Here is a 23,637-nt window from a genome sequence, read left to right on the forward strand (position 1 = left end):
CGGACAGCTGGGTGAGTGGCGCAGGTCCTCACTGACCGTCAGCACCAGCAGACTGGCCGCCGCCGTCACGGTGGCACTGTCCCCAAGCCCTGAAATGCTCAGGTGCCATGCCGAGTGACGTGGGCCGGCGGGCACTGCCCTACCCACAGTTACTGTCTGCTCGAAGTCGGGGCGTGCCGTCGGCTTGACTTGATTCGGAGTATTCCTGTCATTTTTTTAGTGCACTTTGAAATAAAAACAGTTTTTAAAAATCTCTGTCTTGGATCCAGAATCTCAGGCACCTACAGCTTCATTGAACAAATCTGTGCTCGAGGGAGCCCAAGGCCGTGAAGAGGGCGACCGTGCAGGACGAAGAGCAGCTATGTGTGTGGCCACTGTGCCCACCAGCGGGGACGCTGCCCGCACGCCGCTCCGTGAGGTGCCTGCCGCTGTTCACGGACACACCGCCCTGAGCCCGGCAGCCAGGCCAGTGGCAGCTCTCAGACTTGTGTTTGTGTGGGACGTGCTGCCAGATTCCCTGTGTTCCTCCTGTTAGGGTGTGAGGTAGACTCCTCGTATAGAAGTAGGACGTTGGCGTTAAGATGGATAATGGAAATGCTACCCAGATGCGAAGGTGGCTAAATCCGATCTTCTAGAGAATGTGAACTCGGTTTGGCTGCTAAGCAGAGAAGAGTGTCCTGTAAGGCCTGGAAAAAGCTCTTGAAGAGCAGGGTGCCCATAAAATCCAAGGGGGTTCCAGAGTAGCATTCTGGGGCTCTCGGTGACAGGGTGAGCCACCTACAGCCCTGACTGGGGACCAGACTGAAACCACAGTGCTTCTCATCGGCTGATAATGGAAGCAGAGAGCCTGAAGACACAGGGAAGACAGGCGATGTTGATCTGTGGCTGGTTTTGCTTCCGATCTGCCGAAGGAAGCACGGCTCGGCCACCAGGCCTGGAGGGAAAGACGGGGGAACTCTGTGCAGGGCACACCTGCAGTCCCGGGAACACGTGCTTTCCCAGGATTCCCAGCCTGCTCCCCTCACCCCTCCCATCCCCACTCACCCAGCGTATTCACAGCCTGACATCTTACTCCTTGTATGTTTATGGCGGCTAGATAAAAAACTGCCAAGCCGAGTAGTCTTTCTTGCTTTCCTAGAGAAAGAAGTGCAGTGTGTGCCCTGGTCCCCACCGCTAGGTCTTCCTCTACCCAGCAGGCCTGTCTGGTCCCAGAGTGGTTCTGCCCGGCCTCCCCGACCTGCTCCCGCTCCCGGAGCCTGTGTGTTCAAGCCCCCCTTTCCTGGTTCCGCATCTGGATCCTGCAGCTGGTACAGAACATTCTCTGCTGGTTCCTTGACAGCGGGTGTTAACAGTCAAGGTTTTCAACATGGTAGCCTGCTGGAAAATGTCTTTATGCTACCCTCGCTTTGGCTGACAGATGGTGTAGCCAGATCGTGGGTTCTAGTTTCGGTCTTTTCATTCCTCCTGTTGGAAATGCCATCCCATCATCTGCCCCACCGCCCACCCCAGCACAGCCTTGTGCCCTCTGGCTCCCATGTTTGGCCTCACGCGTCTTTGCGTGTGTTTTCAACCACAGGAAGCCTTTATGTCCTCTTGTCATCAGATCCTCAGATGTCCCCAGGGCTGGCCTTGTGCGCGTGCACCCTTCCCGTCCCAGACACGTGCTTTTCAGTCCTGGCAGACGTGCTGTCTCACATCTTAGGGGAATTCCATCCTCTCCGTTTTCTTGTTTTTCTAACTCTTACAAATTGAATGTTGCACTGCCTAGACTGGTCCTCCGATTTTCTGTCTACGCTTTGTTTCCTGAAAATATTAATTTTGTCTTCTAGCTGAATATTTTATTTAGGCTACGACAGTTTTAATTTCCAAGGGCTTTTTATAGGTCCTTTGTCCATATTTTCTTTCTTAAAAAAAAAAAAAAACACAGCTTTTTAAAACGTGGTTTTAGATTCCCAGCACAACTGAGGGGACAGTTCAGTGGGTTTCCATGTGCCCTCTCTCCCCACTGTTTGCATCCCCCACCAGAGGGTACCTGTGTCACAGGTGACGAGCCCACGCTGACACAGCATCACCCAAAGCCCATAGTTTACATTAGGGTTCGCTCTTAGTGTGAATTCAGTGGGTTTGGGAAAATGTGTAATGACACAGGTGTCCATACATGGAGTATCTTCCCTGCCCTAAACAGCCTCCGCTCCAGCTGTTCTTTCCTTCCCCCCACCCTGCCTGGCAACCGCTGCTCTCTTCACTGTCTTCATAGTTTTGTCTCTCAGAAAGGTCATCTAGTTGGAATCTTACTGTGTGTGGACTTTTCAGATGGCCTTCTGTCACTCAGTGATAAGCATGTACGTTTCTCCAGGTCTTCTCATGGCTTGATAGCTGGTTTCTTTTTCACGCTGATATTTCATTGTCGGGGTGTGCCACAGCTTATGTCTCCACCTCAAGAGCATCTTGCGTGCCCCCCAGCGCTGGCAGTCATGAACAGAGCTGCTAGAAACATCCACATGCAGGTGTCTGTGTGGACCTACGTGGACCTAAGTTTTCAACCCCTGTGTGTTCTGCCAGGAGTTGTAATTTCTGGGTCTTCTCTTTGAGTTGCTGTTTGTGTATGTGGGAAGGTTAGGGGTCTGTTTTCATTCTTAGGCATGTAGATATCCAATTTTCCCAACTCCACCATTTGTCAAAGAGACTGTCCTCTCCTCTTGTGTTTTTAGCACCCTCTGTCAAAGATCAGTTGACCATATATGCCTGGGTTTATTTCCGGACTCTCCGTTCGGTTCTTTGGTCTATGTATCTGTCTATGCTAGTACCATACTGTTTGATTACTGTCACTTCAAAGTATATTTTGAAATCAGGAAGTGTGATCTTTCACCTTTATTCTTTGCTGTCACGATTGATTGGCTCTTTGTAGTCTTCTGTGGTTCTCTATGAATTTTAGAATTGTTTTTCTATTTCTGTAAAACATGACATTGGGACTTTGATGGGGATCACACTGAATCTATAGATTGGTTCGGGTAGTGTGGACATTTTAGTAATATCTCTTCCAATCCATGAACATGGGATGTTTCTCCATTTGTTTGTGTCTTTCCTTTCTTTCATCAGCGTTTTTGTAGTTTATACAAGTTTTTCACTCCTTAGTTTATTCCAAAGTATTTTATTCCTTTTGATGTAAATGGGATTGTTTTCCTAATTTCCTTTGCAGGTAGTTTCTTGTTAGTGTATAGACACGCGACTGATTTTTGTATGTTGATTTTGTATCCTGCAACTTCTATTAAATTTATTAGTTTTAACAGTTTTTTTATTTTTTTGTTTTGGTTTGTTTTGGGGGGAATCTTTATAGAGTTTTTGATATATAAAATCATGTCGTCTGCAGAAAGGGACAGTTTTATTTCCTCCTTTACAATTTGGATGCATTTTACTTCTTTCTTGTGGTTAAGTGCTCTGTTTTTTTTTTGTTTTTTTTTTAAAGATTTTATTTATTTATTCGACAGAGACAGAGGCAGCCAGCGAGAGAGGGAACACAAGCAGGGGGAGTGGAAGAGGAAGAAGCAGGCTCATAGCGGAGGAGCCTGATGTGGGGCTCGATCCCATAACGCCGGGACCACGCCCTGAGCCGAAGGCAGACGCTTAACCGCTGTGCCACCCAGGCACCCCTCTTGTGGTTAAGTGCTCTGATTCGGACTTCCGGTACCGTGTTGAATAAAAGTAGTGAAAGTAAAAGGCATCCTTGTCTTGTTTCAGATTTTTCCTGCTGAGGATGAGTTAGCTGTGGGCTTTCATACATGACCTTTATTATGTTGAGGTACTTTCTATTTACAGTTGAGAGCTTGGTTTGTTGTTTTTAAGCATGAAAGGGTGTCGAATTTTGCCAGACACCTTTTCTTCATCTGTTGAGATGACCGTTGATTTGTATGCTTTGTTCTGTTAATGTAGGTGAATCACGTGAATTGATTTTTGTTTGTATTCAGGAGAAAATACCACTTGGTCGTGGTGTACGTTTCTTTAATGTGCTGTTGGATTTCGTTTGCTACTGTTCTGTTGAGGACTTTTACATTTTTCATAAGGGACATTGGCCTGTGGTTTTCTTGTAGTATCTGTGTCTGGCTTTGGTGTCAGCATCATGCTGACCTCATAGAATGAGTTTAGAAGTGTTTCCTCCTCTTAAATTTTTGGGAGAGTTTGAGAAGGACTGGCCTGAATTCTTCCTTCAGTGTTTGGTAGCATTCACTAGTGAAGCCGTCTGGTCCTGGACTTCGGTTTGTTGGGGGGGAGGGTGTTAATTCCTGATTCAATTTCAGTATTAGTTATAGGTCTGTGAAGACTTAATAAAATCAGAAACGAAGGAGGAGATATTATAACCGATGCCACAGAAATAAAAATGACCGTCGGAGACTGCGATAAAAAATCCTGTGCCCACACACCGGACAACCTAGAGAGGAAGCACTTGGAGAAACACTCAGCCTACCGAGACTGGATTGAGAGACAGCACACCATTACAAGGAAGGACTTAACCTGCACGAGTGCCGGGGCAGCCCCGGGCACAGCTGACGTCCTGCAGGAGCACTCCAGGGGGGCAGGCGTGTTAGTGGCCCATTTATCTTGAGGAAGGATTTTTTGGGGGGGAGGAGGGACTTGAGACCTCAAACTGACAAAGAAGCAAAATTGAAACTAAATGAAATGTTTGGGTTTCATTATGCTTCCTTTTATTGCATCCCCTTGATTTGATCATCACCCTTGAGAACATCGTGTGGAACGAGCTAGGAAGGAGGAAACGAAGGCTCCTACCAGCAAAGACCAAGGAGACCATTTGGTGACAAGTTCTCCAAAACAGCCACCTTCACAGGCCTGCTGCAAGACACATGAACCTCCAAGAGCTTTAAAAGAAAGGGGCCACGGGAACGTTGGCAAGGGTACAGGTCTGACATGAACAGGTCTGACATGCATGTTTTCCTAGAAACACAAACACAACAACCAGGTAAGGCCGGACAACTGCAGAGATCTTACTTCATCCAGTTAAGGAGACTTGGGATCTCCATTCTCACCCCACCTCCCTTCTCGTGTTCGTCAACTCAGATCCTGAGAATACCTGGCCCACGGTGCAGCCCTCTGCCTGGACCGAGTTGGGTGGTGGAGCTTTGCCATGCGGGCTGATGAGATGGGAGCGAGCATGTACACTTACTTGGGGCCCCAAAGCCCCTCGAGTTCTTAATCGTGTCCCCCACATGAAAACCTGCAAAACTGACTGCTTTGCAGGCCTTATTCTTGTAAGGGTATCGTGATGTTGTGCAAAGGCATTCTGTTCAAACACCTCCAACGTTCTCTAAGTTCTGAACGAGAGCTACTCACACCATAATGTGCGTCCGTTCCTGGGCATCTTGGTGAAAGTTAGATTCTGATTCAGCAGGTCTGGGGTGCAGCCTGACATTCGGCATTTCTAACCGACTCCTGGTGACGCTAATGCTGCTGGTCCACAGACCCAAGCCTTGAATAGTAAAATCTAAATGTCAGTCAACATGGGAAGAGTTAATTAACCCTCGGTAGCACCTCAATGAAAGTCTTAACCATTTGAGAACATTGAGATATACTTGCATAAGTGAAGAAGACCGTCTTCTACTCCTGTGTCAAGATCTTACACCCGTACACCACATCTTTGTAACGTCGGAACAGGAAGGACAAACAGGAAAGTGAAAGCAGCTGGACTTGCTGCGGGGACGAGCCTTTGGGAGAATTTTCGTTTCAAAGTGGCCATATGTTTGTGGAAGCAGCAATTAAAAGGAAAAAAGTACTCGATCCAGGAAGTATAGACCACTGGTTTGAGCTATTCATCATCTACTCTAAAAAGTTTTAGAATTTAATTATTTTGGGAAAAGTTTATGGCTTATGGAGAAAAGCCTAGAAGTTGGTAACAGTTCATGTAGGAAGTGTGGCTGAGGGACAAGCAGCTCTTACAATTATTTAAGCAGGAAACAGTTCAGTCAGTGGAGAATATGGTGTCATCTGGGAGGTGAAAACCATTTTCCTGCAGAGCCACCAAGCCAGCTGCTCTGGGAGCTGGGTGGTGTCACTGTGGCACGGCGGGGAGCTCCCTGGCATTATCTCTAGGAATGGCTTTGACCACTGGCCCCAGCCAGCCATCCCAGAGGGAAGTCGCCCACCTGTGAAGGCACCTTACTTATCTGAAGGACTGGTTTAAGCCCCAGAGGCATCATCAAATCAGCAGGGAGGCTCCCAGGGGACCACTTGAAAGGAGCTCTTTGTAAAGACGCGTTAGTATTTTGACTTTGCAGTCAGGCTTTGCTGTGTCACAAGGGAGACCTGCAAGGTCACGCACCAGCTCTGAAATCCCCTGTTCGGACAGGCGCCGAGCCCAACATGCTGTTCCGCCGCGGGTGGGCATGCCTGTGCACACGGACGGGGACACCGTCCACCTCCAGACTGGCCCTCTGACAAACCAGTTCGTTTTCACCAGGCCAGTAGAATTGGCTTGAGTTCCAAGAAAAGCTCCCCGGGCAAGGTTTAATAATGACAGTGGCCACAGGACAGCATTATGACACTTCCGGTTTCCAGAACGCCTGTCCCTGATCTGATCGCATCTCCCTAACAGCCTGGAGGCAGATACCAGAATGCCCATCTCATAGACCAGAAGACAGACTCCCTGAGGTTACAGCAGTGCCCCGGTGCTCGCAGGGATGGAAAGAGGAGGATTCCATCCACATGGGCATTCGGGCTAGAATAAAATACTTTTTCTAATCTAGCTCCTGTTTTTATTTTTCTAATTACTGAGTTTAAGAAGTAATTTTAAAAAACCCTTTTTGAGTAAATAAGTCAAAAACAGTAACATAAATTGCAACCTCACTGAGGTTATTTCAATAAAATATTTTTAGTTGCGTTTGAACTGCAAAGTATATTCTGAAAACTTCATTGTTGTTTCCAGGCTCATGTCCTCCTGGGCACTGGAGCAACGCCTGTCCATGTCCTCATGACCCTTTCCCTCCAGGGAAGCCTTTGTGGTGGTCTTTACACATGTGCAGGTGTGCGGCCCAATCCGGAATTTCTGGGCTCCGCTCTAACATTCAGACCCTGATTTTTTAGTGTCTGGGACGTGTGTGTCCACAGCTTAACCCTACCTGGCCCAGACTCTAAACCCACCTGATCTTTTCTCTGTGAGCTTTAATGCAAATCCTGGGGGGACGGAGCTGGGTCAGTGGCCAGGACATGCCCACCACGGCATCCATCGAAGCCTGGAGGAGCCAAGAGAGGGAGGGAACTCAGGCCCTGAGGGTCCCAGGCGACAACCGACCGGGAGAGGCTGCTTCGGAGCCCACAGGTGGCACAAAATGACATTTACATTTAATGTTAACGTTAACAGTCTAATAATAACGTGAGAAGCTGGCTGACCTCCCAACTCACCTGCCCATCCAGAAGCAGCTCACAGAACACCAGGAGGACCAACCTCTGCCGCTCACGGACTCACGTACGTCACCTTGGTGTCCAGGGCCCTGCTCGAGTGGGTGACCGAGGGGCAGGGAAGCTGAAAGAGAAAGCAGTTGGCGTTGGCCCTCAGCCTGACATCAGCGTAATGTCCACCAGAGGGCGCCTCCAGACAGCAGATCTCCACTAGTCCTCCAGCCAGGGCTCATCCGGCCAGGTGGTCCACGTATACTTACTGAATGCCTGCTGTGTGCCATGAGGCCTCTGCCCTCAGTAGACACGGATACAAGAAATTAAATGGATAATTATATCCTGTGATTTGTGCTATAAATGAACAGCAGCAGGGAGAGGGAATACCAGGGTGCACATCATGGAGAATGAGGAATCAGGAAAGGGGTCTGGGGGAGGGAACAGCCATCCAGGTGGAGGCAATAGCACATGCAAAGGTCCTGGGGTAGGGAAAGTCTGGCTGGTGGTGAGTTTTGTCTCCTTAACATCAAGCTGGAATTGGAGCTGCTTGAAACAAGAGAATGCTGGAGTGGGAAGAGCTGGCAGAGCTCATGTGGCCCAGCCTGCTGGGCTCAGAGAAGGTGCCAGGCGTGCTAACACACGCACACACCAAAGGTTACGAGCCAGGTGAAGCGGAGGCTCATCCAAAGTAGGTTTCCTAAAGAACAGGCTAGCCATCTCCCCCCAGAGCCCAGGAGCAAAGCAGATGGGCTTCTGGAGATCAGGGACTTCAGACATTTCCCTCCAGGGTGGGTTGTTAGGGGTCCTCGGGTGGGCAGGGGTAGGAGTGAGTTGGCATCTGCTGTGGAAAGCACCTTAGGGGGGCAGGGGAGGGGGTTCAAGTAGCCAGGAGGGGTCTGTGCATGGCCTTTCTCTGGCCTTGGTAGAGATGAGACCCGGTCATCTGGGCACTGGGGACAATGGCTTACTGGATAGCCTTGACAGCTAGCTGGCAAGGGACTCTGTTCAACACCCAGAAAGCTCGGCCATCAGGTGGCCTCCAGGATCCTCCACAGGCAGGTTTGGCTCTGAGTGGCCACGAGATAGGGCTGAAAGAGCCTGCCAGGCGTGGCTGCAATTCCTACACCTGCCACCGTCCAGCTGCGTGACCTGGGGCAGGCACCTTCCCCTCTGTGCCTCGGTGTCCTCATCTGCAAAACGATGCCATAAGAGTCCTCCCCCCTGCAGCCCACGGGAGACTTAGGGCCCTAAGGCTGACAGGGATGCCCGTGCGCAGTGGTGTCTGTTAGGGGGTGCAGGGCTTTGCGGCCACGGCAAGACCTCACGCCCCGCCCGACGAGCAGCGGGTGGGTGGACTCCTCGTCCGTGTCTTTTGCCCTTTTCTTGGTTTTTCTGGACTAACACAGTGTTCTCAGTTAAGATGGTCTTGCAGAACTTTTTTTTTTTTTCAACACAGAAACTTAACCAGCCAAACAAAACCAAGTCCATTTATAACAAAGTCCCACCAGAGCAAACATTTGCAATCCCCCACAAATTTAAACAGGCTGCTGCTCATGTCTTTAAAAGCCACCAGAGTCTTCATGTTTGTCTAGGCCTTTCCCTCTGCTGGGAGGTACTTTTCCATCCGCCCTCCTTTCTCCCAGCAGAGCCCGAGGAGGTGGGGGTGGCCATCCAGGCGCTGGACCAGGGGTGTGGCACTCTGCCCCTGGCTACGGGAGAGTCACGGGTTCCCTGGGCCCTCATTCCTACCTGGCCACTCCCCTAAATGCACGTGCGCCCAGGACAGCATTTGAATTTTTTTTTTTTTTAAGTAAGCTCTGTGCCCAATGTGGGGCTTAAACTTACAACCCCAAGGTCAAGAGTCATACGCTCCACCACCTGAGCCAGCCAGGTGCTCCTTGTTTTCCTTTTTAAATAACCTATTGAAGCAAAATTCACATAACCTAAAATTAACCACTTTGAAGTGAACAGCCGAGTGGCAGTTTGCGGCCTCAGTGTCGGGCACCCACCCCGAGAAACCCCATGCCCATGAGCTGTCACTCCCCACTCCTCCCCTGGCAACCACCTGTCTACCTCGCCGCTACCGATCTGCCTGTGCCCGGCGTTGCTTACAGACGCGATCGCACAACCGTGCTGCCTTCCCTCGCCGAGCGTGTCTTCAGGGTTCGTCCATGTGGTAGCCTGGGGGAGCTCCCTTCCTCTTCACAGCCGTGCGGTACCCCACCCCGTGTTTGTGCACAGGTCACACGCATCTACCGCACGAACACACAGCCCTGGGAGCCCAGCCCCCGTTGGCCCCTGCGGGCCTTGTTCCGACCCCACGAGACGTGCTGGCTCTCTGCAACCCTGAGCTCAGGCCGCTCGGATTAGCAGCCAGCATCTTCTCCAGGAGCACAGCCTCGGACGGGGGGTGTCTCGGCCAGTCCCTGCCCTGGGCTCACTCACGCACGCACACACGCACGCACTTCTGTGTACGCACACACACGTGCCTGTTGTGTCACGGCCACACAGTGCTGCCCAGCACTTCGCCGTCTTCACATTCGCACAGACCACTCCATCTCGTTCCGCGCTGCACGCGACTCCCCTGCACGGCTGCCCCCGGGCCCCCCTGCGCTGTGACCCTCAGGTGTGGGCCAGCCCTGCCCGCACTCCCACACCCAGGCTGGCCAAGCCCCAGGCCCCAGGCCGGCCTGGAAGGGGAGGTCAGAGATGTCCTCTGGCTTCCTGGCCTCTGGCCTCCCAGAGCCAACACCTGACAGCGTTGGCTGCCTGCCCACTTCATGGACAGGGGAGATGCCTGTTAATCAAATGAACGAAAAAGGGAATGGCTACTTCTCACTCATAGTTTAAGGCCGAGATCAGATGTTGCCTCCTCCAGGAAGCCTTCCCAGGGTCTCAGCCCTTCCTCTGGGCCCACAGGCCCGTACGCACAGCACAGCACAGAAACCCACTGGTTGTAGCCGATGGGCACTGTGTCGGCAGCCGCCACACTGGCCTCCATTCCTCCTGGTATCTCCAGGAGTGAGTGGACCCCCTAGCACAGAGCAGTAAACGGTGAGGCCACAATGCCTGGCACACAGCCGGGGCATGAAGAGATGGCAAAGAGTCATCTCAGCCATCATCGACGCCACATCTAAGCACACCTAACAGTTCTGCAATCACACCCATTTCACAGATGAGAAGCTGAGGCTCTGAGAGAGTCAGGATCTTACCTGAGGCCACACAGTTCCTACAAGTGGGAGCTGGCCAACTCCAGCTCTTCCCCACCCCGAACCTTGCTCCCTGCCTCCTGTCGGGGCCAGAGGGGACGCACAGGAGCAGAGTGTGCTGGGGAGCCGAGGGGGTGAGCTGAGGTTCAGGGGGAAGTGGGAAACATGGCCTGTGCCCTGGCACTCTCAGAGATGCCAGCAGGGACAGTGAGGACAAGGGGGAGAGGTGACCCTGAGGCAGCATTCTATCTGCACACACACCCTGTAAGCACACTGTGCGTCCAACCAGGGCCCCCGGACAATGGGAGGGAAGAGACTCCCCCACTGGACCCTCCCCAAAGCGCAGGGCTAGCCCCTTCCCCGCCAAGGCCCGCCTGAGGCTGGGGCTGTCATGTTGGCCACCAAGTCCAGGTTATGCTCTGCCCCCTCTCACCTCTCCCTTGGAGAGAGGGAGAGAGAAACACGTTCTCTAGGGAGAGGCTCAGAAGATGTCAAGGGCTTCAGTTAAAAGAGGAGAAGAGAAGCTGAGAGGAGCCAGGGGCTGGTGACATGGGGATGCACACATGCGAATGGGCCCCCCACCAATTACGGGATGTCTTGTCTTCACCCATTCAGCTTCCTCCCTTCTTTCCTAACAGAATTCTGTTGTTCCCAGGCTGGTTCCAGGTTCTAGGCGGAACTGGGGAGAGAGGGAGGGAACCAGGACCTAAAGAAGGAGAATACAGGTGAGGTCTCTCCCCCTTATTGCGGAGAAACTAGATCTTAGAGAAAGGGATGAGAAAACAAGCAGAACTGGGGACAGGAAGCTCATCGTCATCCTAAAGCAGGGCTGAGGCTGGGAGGGGTCAAGAGGCAAACACAAAAGCTGGATTTGGGGGGCGAGTTCGGGGTGAGTGAATGAGGGAGGCATCCTGGGGTTGCTGCAGGATTTGGGAAACAAAACTCTGGGTGAAGAAGTAGATTCCTTTAACGTTTTAGGGAATTGCAAGTAAAAATCCAAACTCCTTCCTCTGCCGGTCGGTGGCCGGATCACATTTCTCTGCAACACTCTCCAGACTGTGCCGTCCGGAAACGTGGCTCATAGTAGGGTTACATCCGCAAAGCCCATCTCACAACAAGGAAATAATCTAACCCTCATCAAGGCTCAGAGAGGCCGGGGGTGGCATTATCCCACATCAAAGATGACAGAACAGAGGCACAAAGAGGTCATGTGAGTTGCCCAGGGTCACAGAGCTAGAAAGGGGCCATGCCGGGACAAACCCTGGGCTCTCCTGCCTACAAATCCCGACCTCTTTTCTCTACCCGGCTCTGCCCCTGGGGAAGGATCCAATGACACAGAATCGTCTCTTTTTCAGAGGTTAGTATTTCGGGCCAAATCTGAGTGAGGTTTGCTGTTTCCTCTGAAAAGTTTGGCCTGACCTCAGGGCACGGCTGCCTGGTCACTGGCAAGAGTCCTCCACTGGCAGGATAGGCTAGCGGGCAGGTCTGGACACGATTCAGTAGAAACTCAGATAACCCAATAAAAGCTCTTATTTACCTTTGTGGTCAAAACACACAAGGCAGTTTAAATGTGTCAAGTAGGATACTGCCCCCCGCGGGCATGGAGGGACACCTCCGGTCTGTGCTGCTGGAAGGTTAAAGCCGAACAACTTTTTGGAGAGCAACTTGACACTATGAATCCAATGTCTTTAAAAATACAAAGTCTTTGACTCAGCCACTCCACTTCTAGGAACATAGCCCAAGGAAATAACCCGGCACAATGTAATTGTTCGCACTCACACACTGATGGAGCTCAGACAGAGGGTCCTATGTGGTCAACGGAGTTCATGTCTGCTGGGTCAGCTAGCACAGCTGTTCTTCCACGGGCTGATTTTATTCCCCCCCAAGTGCAAGAGCACCTAATTATGCATATAAATTTCTATTTATTTCACAGCCTGGCTTCCAATTCCAAAAGCCACAGGATTTTCAGTCTGGAGAGGACCTTATGGCTTTTCGAGTCCAACATTTCCCAAACGGTATCACGTAAGAGGTTAAAGCGTAGGTGAGAATGAATCCTTTTGCATTTGAATGCATTCAGGAAAATGGAACATGCCCTTCCCTGCAGGACTTCTCAGGACCTTTGCTATATAATGGGCATTGCAAGTCTCCACCAGGCAGATAGAGGGTGCAGTGTTTCTGCACCATGTTTGGCCACTGCATTCATTTCCTGGGACTGCTGTAACAAAGTTTCAAGAACTGGGTGGCATAAACTAAAAGACATTCTTTCATAGTTCTGGTGGCTAGAAGCCCAAGAGCAAGGAGGTATCAGAAGGGCCAAGCTCCCTCTGACCGCTCCAGGGGAGGATCCTTCCTTGCTCTTCCAGTTCTTGGTGGCCCCAGGCGTCCCTTGGCGGTCTTCGCAGGCTTGTCTGCCCTCCATGCCTGTGTCCAAATTTCCTCTTCTTACGAGGACACCACTCATCACTCTAGGGCCCACCGTGTTCTAGTAGGACCTCATCTAAACTTGACATCTGCCAAGACTGTTTCCAAATAAGCTCACATGCACAGGTTCCAAACGACGTGAATTATGGGGGGACACTATTCACCCCAAGACAGATGGAAAGCCCTTGAAGGCTTCTAAGCAGGGGAGACACTGGAGCATGCCTCCACCTGCAGCACTGGGACAGACCACAGAACCGAGGGCAGGCACAGGGACAGCAGCAGGGAGCCCCCCGCAAGGTCCAGGTGAGAGGACACACGGCTCGGGCCAGGTGGAGGAGTGCAGGTAGGGAGAGGTGGCTGGCCTTGGGCTGCATTTTGAAGGTGGGGTAACAGGTGGTGATGCAGCATTTGAGTGTGTGATTCAAGGAAATGAGGCATCAAGGGATTTGAGCCTGAGAAAGCAGCAGGACAGAGGTGCCATCAATGGGGAGAGCTAGCTAGTCACCAGAGTTTCGGGAAGTGTGGCGTGCACCAGCAGGGAAGGACAGGCCCCCCAGTGTAGCTTAGAGCTACAGACTGAGCTGACCCTGTCAACCCCTGCTACAGTCTGCTTGTGTTTCCAGAGAGTTCCGACTCCCTGAATGGTCCACGACACCCTTCCTACACTGGCCTCAACCCCCTGCCCCCCAGCCTCGCCAATCTCCTGCCCCAAGAGCCTACACTCCTCCCACACCCCAACTTTCTGTGACCCACTGTGTGCCCTGCAGGACACACCTGCCGCCCTGTCACCAGGGCGTAAATTACACCAGGCTGTAAATACCAGGACCTTGGGCCAGCCGCTCCTCCTCTCGGGGCCCGGTGTCCTCTTCTGAGATACGGGGTTCCAGGGCTTGAAGGTGGTCATTTGCCAGTTGCCCTTCCAGCCCCCGTGGCTCTGCAGAAACAGCGCCTTGCCCAGGCGCACGATGCCCACGGGGCCTTCCCGGCAGCCCATGTGTGCCCAGTGCGTTCGAGGGAGGGCAGGCCGGACCCGGTCTGACCCTCCCTGGGGTGGGCGCCGCTGTGGGTGCTCGAGCAGACAACAGGGCCTGCACAGTACAGGAGAGGTCACCTGGGTGGGGAGACTGCTGTGGCTTCTGGTGGCTTTTGGTGGCTGTGTGGCTTGGGCTGGGCTGACCAGCAGGGCTTGAGGAGCCCGGCGGCCACAACCTCAGGCCTGGAGCCTGCTTCTGTCTCAGCAGGGCTAAGGGTGGTTTGCACTCATGGAAACGGGTCATGCTGCCCAGGCTCGAGTCACCTCCCAAGCTCTCCACGAAGCAGGTCACAGAGCCAGGCAACTGTCCTAATTTGAGCTCTGAAATTTCTTGTAGGCCTCTCCCTTTTGCCGGGAATTCAGAGGACTTGGTCCAACATCTGGGCAGGAAGGAGGCTGACCTGCTTCCATGCACTGGACTGGCCAGGCGGCAAGAGACGCGGCAGGGCGGTGTGGAGCGACTGCGTGGGCCTGGGGAGCGCTCTGAGACTCGGTTTTTCCATCTGCAAGATGGGCTATCGCTGGCCACGTTCCCTTCACAAAAAGATAGCTTAACCCCCCCACAACGAAGGAAGCACACGAGCTGTGAAGAAAGGCCAGCCCTGGAATCTGGACGTGTCCCGCTGGGAGGAACGCCAGCCCATCTTCTCGGGTTCCCTCAGGGTGTTGGCTGGGAAATGGGAGACAGAGGCAGTGAGCGCGTGCGTGTCCTGGGGCTGCTGGGGCAAACTGCCACAAACGGGGAGCTTAACACAGCAGACGTGCGGGTCTAGAGGCTGGAGTCTACAAGCAAGTTGCGGGCGGCTGCGTTCTCTCTCAAGGACCCTCGTGTGCTGTCCTGGCTTCCGGTGCCACCAGTAATCTGGGCGTCCCTTAGCTTACGGACCTGTCCCTCCAACCTCCACCTCACCACCACATGGCCTTCTCCTGGGGTGTCTAAGTTCCTCTCTTCTGATAAGGACTCCCGTCACTGGATTCAGGCCCACCCTCATCCAGCACGACCCCATTTAACTTGACATCGGCAAAGACCCTATTTCCAAACAAGGTCACTCACAGTGTTGGGGGTAACAGATCTTTTCACAGGGCACATCCTTCCCATGCTGACAGTGAGGAGTCAGAAAGGCTGGGTGGAGTGATGATTCCCTCCTGGCCATGTCTGGGGGAGGGGGCCAGCCAGGCACATCTGGGGACCCCTGGGCTGTCCCACCTGCCCTCACAGATGTAGGTTCCCCATGTTTCCCTTGCAAGGGGCAGCTGACCTAAGGTCAGCAGTCTTCCCACTGGCAAAGCCACGCCCGAATGCAGAGCTTCGGTGCTAGGCCGGGGCTGGGCTGTGACCTGGGGAAGGAAGCTCAGCGTCTCAGCCCCAGCCCCGCACACAGGCCCAGTGGAGGATGGGCGACAAGAGCGGAACTCATGATGGAGAGAAATCGGCGCCTTTGCCTGTTGGATGGCAGAAGGACTTGACCTTGTCGTAAGGACCCCGTGTGACTTCCCAGGCTGTGTGCACAGACCCCACAGCAGCCGCCACCCCGGCCAGTCCTCTGGATGGGGACTGGGGACCGAGTTGGCTCACAGGCTCCCTGGAGGCTGGTTCTGCAGGGAATGTTTGCCAACCCAAAGGACACACTTCCCAGAGAGGTGTGGGGACCCACCTGAGGTCACACAGCCATCAGTCAGGGCCTACGTGAGGAGCCAAGGGCCCTGCCTCCCGTTCTGCCAGTGGGAGTCTCATAGCCTTCATCCACCGAGATGGCGTCTGTCGGGTAGGGCTTTGCACACAAGAAGCCAGGGTGGACTTGATAATGGGTCCACAGTGGCCATCGGGAAGGAAGGATCACCCTCGCATGCCAATCCTAGCTGTGAGTAGCCGGACGCTCGGGTGGCTGGACTCAGCCAAGGGTTCTGTCCCCCATTAGGCCTCTCGGTGTCCTGTCATGTCACCAAGCCTCAGCTTCTGGAGCTGTGACGGGATTGCAAGTTCAGTGTCATCAGTGATCATGAGGGTTTGGGATTCCCTCCAAGCAACACCAGCACATAGCAGGTGCCCGAGAAAGGTGACGTTTCCATTTGTATTGCTGCTGTGATCAATTTCCACAAACCTAGCAGCTTAAACAACACAGATTTACTGTCTCCAGCCTAGAGGTTAGAGGTTCAACACGGGTCTCCTTGGGCTCAATCAAGGTGTCAGCGGGGCTGAGCTCCTTTTGGGGGTTCTGGGGGACAACCTACTCCTTGCTCTTCCAGCTTCTAAGGGGGTATTCTTGGGCTCACAGCCCGCCCCCAGAGCTCAGAGCCAGCAACATTGTATCTCTCGGAGCCTTCACCTCTTCCTCTGATCACAGCCGGAAAAGTTGGGCCCATCTGGGCAACCTAGGATAACCTCCATATTACAAGGTCCCAAACCCAATCCCATCTGCAAAGTCCCTTTTGCCATGCGAGGTCACATACGCACAGGTTCCGGGAATTAGGGCAAGGATGTCTGGGGGGTGTTATTTTGCTGACCACAGGTGAGTGGAGTTGAATTCCATCAAGCAAGGGAAGCCTGGCCTGGTCTCTGGCAGTTCTTTTTGGACGAAGAGGATTCCACTAACACCAGCTCATTCCAGAACCATTTCCCATCGTTCTGCTGTTTTTGACTCTCTTCAAAGAGGTACTGTCTAGCCAAGGAGACTGGGTCAGGGCTGCCAAACCTTTGCTTCAAAATAAATCCTACTAGGAAATTTCCATGAGATTGGCCCCTTTTCTTCCCTTACAAACCTGCCTGAAATCCCAGACCAAGCAGGGTTTCTTATGGAAAAGCCTTTAGACTTCAAGCTCTCCCAGACGGGGCTTGCGTTGTTGTTTGGCGTTTATTTTCTTGTTTTAGTTTTTCCCTGTAGGACTAAATGGCACCACTGCCATGCGGGCAAAGCAAACCTGATTTAGGACATCACCAACTTGGAAAGGGTTCTGCAGCTCTCCTCCTCAAAAGGGCCTAAACCATCCCTGCTTAAATTCCTTGGGGGTCCCTCTTCATGGTCTTCAAGGAGCGCTCAGCCATCTCGCAAGCCCTGCACGTTTGCAGGGAGCGTATCTTACACCAACACGGAGGCAGGCACGCACGTCCCCCCCCCCCCCAACACCCAGTGTCTTTTGACCTTGATTTACCCAGAAGTATTTATAAACAGGCTCGGTGTCAGACACTTCCACACAGACGAAGGGCATTTGTTTCGGATTTCTAACAGCTTGCAAGGACAGACATCATCTCCGCACGATGCCGGCATCCCCACTTTCCTGATGAGGAAACAGGGTGGGACAGGGGAGAGGACGGGGTCGCAGTCACTCAGCCGGTAAGCGGCAGGGCTGGAGTTTGAAGCTGAGTCTTCTGACTTTAAACTGGCCCAGTTTATGGTGGCAACACGCACTCTCTATTGTGATGAGAAATACATATGTGGGCTTCGTCCTGGGTTGCCGACACAGAAGCTCCTCAAACCCAGGTAACTTCCTCATAGGGGTGAGAGGGGTGTCCTGGTTTATCCTGAACAAGACCCCTTCAACCACACCTGAGTCGGTGCTAATGAGGTGACCTTTGGTGGCCCCCAGATAGCTTGGGTATGGGGCTGGTGGCCAGAGGAACCAACTGTATGATTAGAAGGTTGGAATTTGTAGCCTATCCCCAACCTCCAGGAAGGGAGCAGGGGTTGGGGGTGGAGTTAATCACCAGAGGCCAATGACTGAGCCCATCCCCCCTACGGAATGGAACCTCCATTAACACCCTAAACAGAGGGGTTTGCAAAGCTTCTGGCCTGATGAATGCACCCCCGTGCCTGGGGGTGGCACACCCCAAGCCCTGAGGGACAGAAGTTCCTTCTGGACCTCCCCCAATGTGCCTCTGCACCTGGCTGTTGATTTGTCTCCTTTATAATAAACCAGTAAATGCAGTGTTTCCCTGAGTGCTGTGAGCTGATACCGCAGATTATCAAACTTGAGGGGGTCATGGGAACCCTCAATGGGTAGCCAAGTCGGACAGAAGTGTGGGCAATCTGGGGACCCAGAGCTTGCGACTGGCCTCTAAAGTGGGGACAGTCTTGTGGGTCTGAGCCCTAACCTGAGGGGTCTGTGCTAACTCCAGGGACTGTGAGGACTGAATTAAGTTGTAGGACCCCCAGCTGGAGTCCACAGAGAACCGGAGAACGGCCGGGTGTGGAAAACCCACACTTTCGGTGTCAGAAGCATTGTGAGTAAAAAACAGATCTTAGTGGTGTCTATATCCGTTCGTGCATTCACTCATTCAGGGTCTGGGAAGTTCATCAGGTCAGCTGTGTGCTGGTGAGCACGTGATGGCCGAGCAACGTGCAGTCCCCGTGCCCCACGGGAAGCACCAGGACCACTGCGGAACTTGTCAACAAAAGCAGCAGAGATTCCGGCTCAACCAGTGTGGGGTGGGCCCGTCACACTGGGAATTTTTAAAATTTCTTTTTAGTTTAGGCATGTGGCAGGCTGAATAATGGTCCCCAAAGATACCAGGTCCTAATCCCTGGAACCCGTACATGTTTCCTTCCATGGCAAAGACTTTGCCGTTACGACTAAGGCTCTTGGGATGGATAAGCAGGATCCTGGGTTATCTAGTGGGTCCTAAAGCACTTGTGTCCCCGCAGGGAGGCAGAGGGAGGTGTGACACACAGAGGGAAAGGAGCAGAGATGGGAGGGATGTGACCACAAAGCAAGGACTGCCAGCAGCCGCCAGAAGAGAGCAGAGCTTTCAGAGGGAGCACAGCCTTGACACCTCGCTATGGCCTGCAGAACTGAGAGAGAATCAGTTCTGTTCTTCGACAGCCCCAAGTTCACAGAATTCACGACAGCGGTCGCAGAAACGCACACAAGAAATAGCTTTCCTACGGCGAAGTGCACAGCCCGATGGACGGTTATGAGCACGTACACCCACGTGGCCCCCTGGAGATCACGAGAGAACATCCCAGCACCCCGGACGGCACCCCAGAAACAACCCGTCTCCCAGCCGCTATCACAAGAGATCAGCTGCGCCCGTTGTAGAGCTTCAAACCCATGGGATTGTGCCACAATCATCTATTCTCCGTTGGGCAGGAGAAGCTCTCAGTGGTCCGATACTATCAACGACGCTGAGAGGAACACTGGCCTACTGTCTTCTGGGGAAGTATCCGTTCGTCTGCCTCAGGTACGCACCTAGGAGCGGACGTGCTCGGTCTGAACCAGTAAGTTCCCGCAGCTTCCCAGGCGAGCCACACGTGTAATCAGGTGCTGAGAACCATGGCTCTTGGACCAACAGTTTTCACCTGGGGCTGCCTTCGCTCCCCAGGGGACATTTGGCCAGGTCTGGAGACATTTTTGGTTGTTACAACTCAGACTGGGGGACACTCACGGTCTCTGTCAGATAGAGGTCGGGGATGCAGATAAATAAACATCCTACCGTACGTAGGGCAGCACCTCCCCACCACGGCAATGAATTATCTGGCCCCTACGGCACACGAGTGAGTCACAACCCCGCACATGAGTGACCCACCTGCACGAAGTTGCAGCTCCAAGAGCCCAGTTCCTGCTCGGAGAGGCGTGGGCTGCCAGCGGTGAGGGTCAGCGGTCTGGCCCCTCCGGTGAGCGGCGGGGGGACAGAGCAGGCTGCCTGCTGAGAATGCGGCGTCCTTCCTCGAGCTGACCTCAGCTGGGGGTCGTTCGCTGGAGCTCCGAGGCAACCTCCAGCTGCACAGGTGCGCAGGGAGGATTTCCGACCTCCCTCCGTGGTTCTGCAGTTCCTTCCTGGGTCTGTTGGCTCCAGGGACACAGAAAGCCCTCAGGGGCTTGGGGACCAGCCTGAGGCACGCTGCAGAGGGTTGCTCAGTGAGCAGATGGTGGTCCAGGTGCACGTCCAGGCTGCATGGCCCAGGGAGCGCTGCAGTGAGATTGGCGTTGTGCCCACAGGCCTTTAAATGAAGGTCTAACCAGTGGGCTTCCAACCAGCTCCATCTGCTGGAGGATGTTTACGGCCTTATACAGGCACTTTCGTGGGGCCTCTGTGTGAGTGGGGGGGATTGGCTGGCTGTTCGCCACCCCCATTTCCTCTTCCTCCTGGGCCAGCCAGACTACATTTCCCAGCATCCCTTGCAGTCGGTGTGGCCCTGTGACTGAACGCAGGTGAAGTCTTGAGCTCCTCTGAAAGACGTCCCACACCTGCGCCTTCTTGCTCTGGCCCTGCCCAGGAGCCTGAAGTGGAGGGCTGCTGGTGGGTGGCAGAGCCAAAGACAGGAAGGGCCTGGTCCCTAAGTCCCCCTGTGGAAAAGTCACCCAGCTAACACCTGCTTTGCACTATCGGGCAGAAAACGAACTCCAGTTGTGTTAAGTCCCTGAAACGTGGAGATTGGCTTGTTTTAGCCGCTTACGTGTCCTTAACTAGTACCCTGTGCTTCTCCAAACTGGGGCTTAGGGTGATTCCTCACCCCAAAAATACGTATAATGCGGATGAGGAGGAGTTTGCAGAAAAACACAGGTGCCAAAGACTCACAGAATAACGTGTAACTCAGGGGCAGTGAAGGCTGTGGCGCCCGGCAGCATTTCAGCCACTGTAGTCGGTTGTTGAAACCTGCAGACGGGCATTCAGATGTGCAAACACGAGTGAATTATTATTTGCTCTTGTTTTTTAAAATTATAGTATTTATAGGGCACCTGGGTGGCTCAGTTGTTAAGCGTCTGCCTTCGGCTCAGGGCGTGATCCCAGGGTCCTGGGATCAAGCCCTGCAGCAGGCTCCCTGCTCTGCTGGGAGCCTGCTTCTCCCTCTCCCACTCCCCCTGCTTGTGTTCCCTCTCTCGCTGGCTGTCTCTCTGTCAAATAAATAAATAAAATATTTTAAAAATTATAGTATTTATACGTAATTAAAATCATATTGGCTCTTTAGAAGTACATTCTACTCTCACATTTCCTGAAATCTCTTCCAACTGCTCTCGGGCTCCCAAGGCAGGGCTCCGGCAGCCTCAGTGCCACGCTGGTGTTCGGCCCCTTGCATCCCATGATTTGAGCCATCGAACTCTGAACTCAGATACTGTGTTGACCGCTCCCCAGCTTGGCTGTTCCGTGATCCTCAGTCGCGGTCACTTTGCTCCTTGCATTGGTGACCCCTCTCCCCTGCCTGGAGTGCACCAAACTTCCCCCTCGGCCATATCCCACTGTCCCCTCTGGGGCCCACGGAACGTCTAAAACGCAACATGCTACACACAAGCTGTGCGAAGCAGGGCTCTCTGGTCAGGCTCCTTCGCGGGACCCCACCCGCGCCCTTTCTGTTCTGGCATCCAGGCCCATGTGGAAGCGAGGCTGGGCTGGGGGTCCTGGCCCTTGTCATCCTCTGCATCACAGGATCCCCGGCGGCTGTGTTGCCAGGTGCCTGGGGCTGTGGACGGAGGCCAGTGGGGGCACTGGAGGAGAAGCCAGCTGCCCCCTCCTCCCTTGTGGCTACAGCTCTGGTGGCCGAGGGTCTCCTCCCATGGCTCCTGCGCCCTCCCGGACCCCAGCACGTCTTTCCCTTCCGTTCCAGAAGCAGGGACCACCTCTTGTGCTCGCTGAGCTCAGGTTGCGTCACAGCTGTGTGGCTTCGCAGCATTCCGTGGCCTACACGGCCAGCTCCCTGCATTCAGTGTCCTCCGTCAAAGTGCTCGGACCAGCGTGTTTCCCGGGCTGGACCCCGGTGGCAAGCAAGCCTCCACCTCCCACCTCGCAGCCGCAGCCCGCCACTCGCCTCCCCTGCTCTTCCCCTCCATGGACTTCTTTTTTCCCTCGGCTGCGTCTTGCAGCTTCCCCTCGGATTCAGGCCAAGGTCAGTCCTCCACGTGTGGCTCTTCACGGGCGAGCACCCAGGTCTGGGAAGGCCAGAAACATTATGTACACTTGGACGCTTGACTTCCGAGACCACTGACTAAGGACTTAGGAAAACCTCAAAAAGTTATTTTGAAGCTCAAAGCTGAGTGTTTGTCCCTTTCTATCTGTTCTCCTCCTCCCTGAGTGACGAGTTGCATTCTGTGGCTGGTTTGTGATAGCAGTAGGGGTGCTGATGGGGGGGCACCCCAAAAGAAAATCTCTGAGCTGTTTTATAATACCCTTCCTCTATAGAAGTAAAGCCAGCAGCCAGCACGTGACTGGACGTATTCACAGGAGCAAATTTTCATAGAGACTACCGATTCGTGGTTGCCCCTATGTGCCTGGTCTGTCTGGAAGGGCAGAAGAGGCTGCTAAATGGGGGTTTGGGTGAGAGGAAGGCGGGGTACCTGACCGTCCCCTTGGCTCTGTTACTCTGGCCATGGGCGTTACTTTCTGAAAATGGAGGAGGAAAAACATCTCATCCCTCTTTCCAAAAAGTCCAGTTGGCTCAAGTCATCCTGTCTGAAATACACACATACAAAATGAAGAAAAACAGCTGCTAGAAGTCTGCAGCTTGACGCAGTGCTCGGCAGAAGTGCCCGAGCCAGACCAGCCCCTTGCCTGCCATTTGCGATAAGCATCTGCAGGTTCAGGCAGAAACAGGTCGCAAGCGTGCGAGGGCGGGCGTGGGCAGCAGACCGCAGATCCCCGTCTTCTGGCTGGTTGGGGCTTATCTGCCTGCCGTAATGTGGAGGATTACAGTTCCCATCATTTCGTCTTTGCTCACTGGCTGCCTGTCTGTCTGAGCGCTCACATGCACACACTCATCTAAGGTCTGAGATCAAAGGTTGGAGATGACTAAGGGGATGGTGATCGGACCCCTCCCTTCCTTGAGGTCAGACCCAGACCCGCACCGGTTGGAAGAAACCCAGGCCGGCAGACGTGCTATGTGTGTCTGCTTCCTGCCCTGGGGGCAGGTCCCTATGGTGTCCCCTGGAGAGCGTGTCTCAGTGGCATGCCTTGGGAAGCTGGCCTTTGGGAGCTGTGTCCACCAGCATTGACAGGGCGGTCATCTCAGAAGGACCACAAGGAAGACATAGAACCAAGCCCACGACAGGTCCTGGCTGCAGTTTCCAGAGCACGGAAATGCCATCCCCCACATAGCCACCAGAGGGCACTGTCCATTGCCACATCACCACTCCCCTTCTGAAACCTTCCATGGCTCCCCATGGCTGTCAGGATAAAGGCCAGATTCATAAAGCCGGCTTACAAGCCCGTGGATGATGTGACTGCTGGCCTTCCCAGCTTCTTTTCACCCTCCATGCTCTACTCCAGCAATAAGGGCTGTCTAGCAGTTCCTGGGAAAGACGATACCTGTTGTGGCCACAGGGCTTCCACAGCCCCTCTCTCCCCAGCTGGACTGTCCATGAACCGTGTTCACTGCAGGCTGCCCAGCCCACACGACGCCAACATTGATTTGACTGCGGCTGGAAGGCTGCCTGGGTGGACGTGGGTACCGGCCACCACATACTTCTGGATCCCCACTCTTCGGGGCCCCTGGTAGGACCACCCGTTGGAGATGAGGTGTGAGCAGCGGAGACCTGCTGCCGCCCGGCAAGCCCCTCCTGCATGGTGTGTGTCCATAGTCTGACTGCTTTTGCTGGAGTCCCTGGTGTCTGGGGAGCACACTGCCCCTGCTCACCTGCCGTGCGCATGGA

General features: G+C 53.6%; 1 long non-coding RNA gene across 3 annotated transcripts; it reads right to left on the reverse strand.

The window, feature by feature from the left end:
* Nucleotides 1-4,677: 4,677 nt before the first annotated feature.
* LOC123776646 (uncharacterized) lies at nucleotides 4,678-20,175 on the reverse strand. Of its 3 annotated transcripts, none has more exons than XR_015727995.1 (5): nucleotides 19,583-20,175; nucleotides 7,408-7,528; nucleotides 7,147-7,238; nucleotides 5,344-5,494; nucleotides 4,678-4,947 (listed from the first exon to the last, which is right to left on the reverse strand). It is a non-coding gene; the product is annotated as an uncharacterized LOC123776646 (long non-coding RNA). The 3 variants fall into 3 exon arrangements; XR_015727996.1 differs by having other exon boundaries at nucleotides 5,344-5,479; nucleotides 19,583-20,174; XR_015727997.1 differs by lacking the exon at nucleotides 7,147-7,238 and having other exon boundaries at nucleotides 5,344-5,479; nucleotides 19,583-20,167.
* Between the last annotated feature and the right edge of the window lie 3,462 nt (nucleotides 20,176-23,637).

Source organism: Ursus americanus, chromosome 21 (assembly GCF_024610735.1).
Source record: "Ursus americanus isolate L20-20 chromosome 21, mUrsAme1.1.p, whole genome shotgun sequence".
Lineage (NCBI taxonomy): Eukaryota > Metazoa > Chordata > Mammalia > Carnivora > Ursidae > Ursus > Ursus americanus.